The sequence below is a fragment of the Polypterus senegalus genome, chromosome 16 (genome assembly GCF_016835505.1).
Source record: "Polypterus senegalus isolate Bchr_013 chromosome 16, ASM1683550v1, whole genome shotgun sequence".
In the NCBI taxonomy this organism is placed as follows: Eukaryota; Metazoa; Chordata; class Cladistia; order Polypteriformes; family Polypteridae; genus Polypterus; species Polypterus senegalus.
Genome location: NC_053169.1, coordinates 76,265,705 through 76,269,014, shown reverse-complemented (window position 1 = coordinate 76,269,014; position 3,310 = coordinate 76,265,705). Strand labels below are relative to the sequence as shown.

Below are 3,310 nucleotides of genomic sequence, written 5' to 3'. Positions count from 1 at the left end.
TCCATTGAAATAATAGGCAGTTTTACAGGAAATGATTTTGAGTTATCTTGAAAAGCATTTAAAATATCTTAAAATGCACAAAAGGTCAATTTAAGATATCTGAAAATTCATTTGAGACATCTTGAAATGCAGACACAATTATTTTGAGATATTTGAAAATGTATTTGAGATATCTCAAAATGTATTGCACATACCTTAAAATATGAAGGAAATTATTTTAAGATCTCTTAAGGCGAGTTTCAGGTATCATAAAAGTAAATTACATTTTAAGATATCTGAAATTCATTTTGAGATATCTCTGAATGTTAATTCGGCTTGCCATAGTACTTTTTTGCACAAGTTAACAAAACTGATCTAAGTGTTTTTTAACTTATACATGTTTTGCTTTTTCTGAAAGCTTGCATCTGCTGTATTGCTGTTATCAAACATTTGTCTTTTCCTTCAACTTAAAGAATAAATCCAGGGCATCTTCCCAGACTTGTGGTGTTTGAAGGTCATATTGTTCTTTCACATATGTGAGGTAATCTTGTATATCTTCATCTCCACAAAGACCAACAGTTTCACATTGGTCCCTCAGGTCCTGAAGCTGCTGCTGTGCAACATGAAAACCACAATCCCTTGACCAAAACCTATAAAATAGGAATATAAACATTCAATGGCAAAATTAAATCTTTGCTTAAAAATATGATATATACTTAAACTGATACTAAAAAAAATAAATTAGGACCAGTACCTTAATTTGCTCAGTGAACAAGAAAGCCTGAAAGTTGCTAAATATCCCAATATATGGAAATGATCAGAACATGTTTGGTAAATGTTGATAAATTACACAATAACTACAAATGTTGCCAACTCTCAAAGTTTGAATGTGCATAGTCTGTATAAACAACAGCCTAAATTATTATGCCATAAAACCAAAAAGGTGTGTATTTCTTTAAAACAATATATAGATACAATTTAAAGAACCACAATAAGGCAGGAACAATCCGTGTACATGGTGTCAGTCCATCACAGGGAAGCAAATCTTTTCCTACAAACGCAGAATCGAGGTTCGTCAGTGAGGGGTTTAATCAAATCTGTGTGTCGTTAAGCAGACTAATCAGACTTAATATGAAACCCCTCACATTGCAAAGTGCCAGTGTCAAATGAACTCTCACATTATTTAAGTAACCGTTTAAGGCTTAATGTTTATATTCCACTATTTTACTGACCTTCTTTGATCGAGGGCTATGCTACAGAGTATTGTGAAAGCTGCATTGTTTGATCCGCTTTAGAGACACAGAAACAGACAGGCGTGAGCAGATGCTTGTAGCGGTTTATTATTGCAGCCGCAAAAAAGGCTCCAGTTTTCATTTTCATTCTCTTCCGTTCTCCCACATCCCACAAGCAGCTAACCACAGCAGAAAGCGCCAAAGTAACGTTAAATCAAGCGACATCCCTGATGGACATTCAAACAGTAAACTTGCAAATGTGTAATCACTACATAATTCCATACGCTATTTGGCTATCAGTGCATTGCAAGTTCTGGTAACTGAACGGCTTACTGAGGAAGGTCTCATTCCTAGTGAATTTCATAATATTGTTAAACGAACAGGCTGATTCTCACACACATTCACGCGTGTCACTCATTTCGAGAAAGCCAGTGAGAGTCTAGAATTGCTGTTCTCACGAGTGTAACTGCCTTCTCACCGATAAAAGGTGTTCGAGAAACCGTTCCAAGTACACCCTTGTGTTCGGTGCTTGAGAAACCTAAAACCACTCACCTGGAATATAAAGGTGACGGTTTTAACAACTGTGTTGCACTGTTATCAAAACAGTCGATTTTGTCTTACGTCCTTTTAAGGCAAAACCATCTCGTATTGGTTAAGACTCTTATTATGATACAAGCGTGTTTTTGATTTTAGCAATGATGGGCAACAGCTTGAGTTATGGCTTTACTTATATTGTACTATAAAAAGCAGAACTTTTGAAAGTAACGACTGCTGTTAATAAATATGATCGTCAAGGCTGGAAAGGCACAAATAACAACTGTACCCGTTGCCAGCCAATCAAACGCAACACTTGCGTGCACATATAGGATGGATTTGGAGCAAAATCTCCAAAACTGTAATGCGGAAACGATGATAATCACTACGCCACCTACACAACCTTACATGAAATAAAATTCAAAAGGGACTAGACCTGTGAGGCAAACTGTACAATTCGTTAGGAATTCCTGGGGGGCACGTAGACATTCTGGAAGGTCTGATTCTATGCTGGTTCCATAGTTGCTTGCATTCCTCTAGGTCTTTCTGCAGGATATCAGTGAAACAGAAGCGTAGCAAACATTTGTGTTCATGACTGCCGTTGAAATGGCCCAAGTCTTTCAGATCTTCGAAAAGGTCCATCCAGAACTGTGAACTAACAGAAAGCATATGTTATAAACATACGAAACAAAATGTTAATAAAATACTCGTAAATGTTTAAATTAGCCTAGGCTATATCAAGTGCGCGCGTTAATTAAAATAAAGATATTGCGCTTACCGTTGTTTTCTGTACTGTGCCCACCAGGATTCAATTCTTTGATTGGATGTAGATGTCCCATAAATATGACTTGCTTCTCCTGAAAACTGTCACTGTGATGCGACCTCAGAGCACATTGCATTGCTGCCATTATTCCATTTTCTGTTCCACAATCTGTTCTCAATCGCATCGAACAACTCGAAGGTCATAAATGACCTTCATATAGTTAGATGCCACTACTGCTGGATTATTATTAGTTGGACCACATGTCACCATAATATTTTTCTCGAGAATCCATCAATGCATCCGCTAACAGCGAAACCGTATGGTTTTAACTTATCATTACCGTCGACGTGCCAAACATAATTAGGTCCCAAAGAATGATAACTTCTTCGAAAACCTTCGGATCCTCCTTGCTCGAGTTCCAGAGGGATTCATTTCTGACATAAGCTTCATTACGTCACTTCTTCTAGCTCGCAACTGATACTTTTGTTTTAAAATCTGAAACATTGTCCGATAACCAAACAGCTGTCCAGGTCCACGTAGTTCCCTTTGAATCGTAGAACGGACTACCTGTAAAGAAGTGAAATTGCCTCGCTTCGAAAGACCAAGCAGTCTTAATTTTGTTTTCAGAGTCCGGAGACTTATGCTGAATCCATGATGCGTCTTGAGGAAATCTAAAATCACATCGTACTTGTGACCTTTTCGAAAATATTCATTTATTAAATCAGACACGTCTGTGGTATTCACAACACCTATTAAAAAACAGTATATTATTTAGTGTGGATGGATATTTAGAGCACAGTAA

At 37.1% G+C, this 3,310-nt stretch overlaps 1 long non-coding RNA gene across 1 annotated transcript; it reads right to left on the bottom strand.

Annotated features, from left to right (window-relative positions):
• Window positions 1–200: 200 nt before the first annotated feature.
• Window positions 201–2,600, bottom strand: LOC120516792. Its single transcript, XR_005630914.1, has 3 exons — window positions 2,524–2,600; window positions 2,182–2,400; window positions 201–629 (listed from the first exon to the last, which is right to left on the bottom strand). It is a non-coding gene; the product is annotated as an uncharacterized LOC120516792 (long non-coding RNA).
• Between the last annotated feature and the right edge of the window lie 710 nt (window positions 2,601–3,310).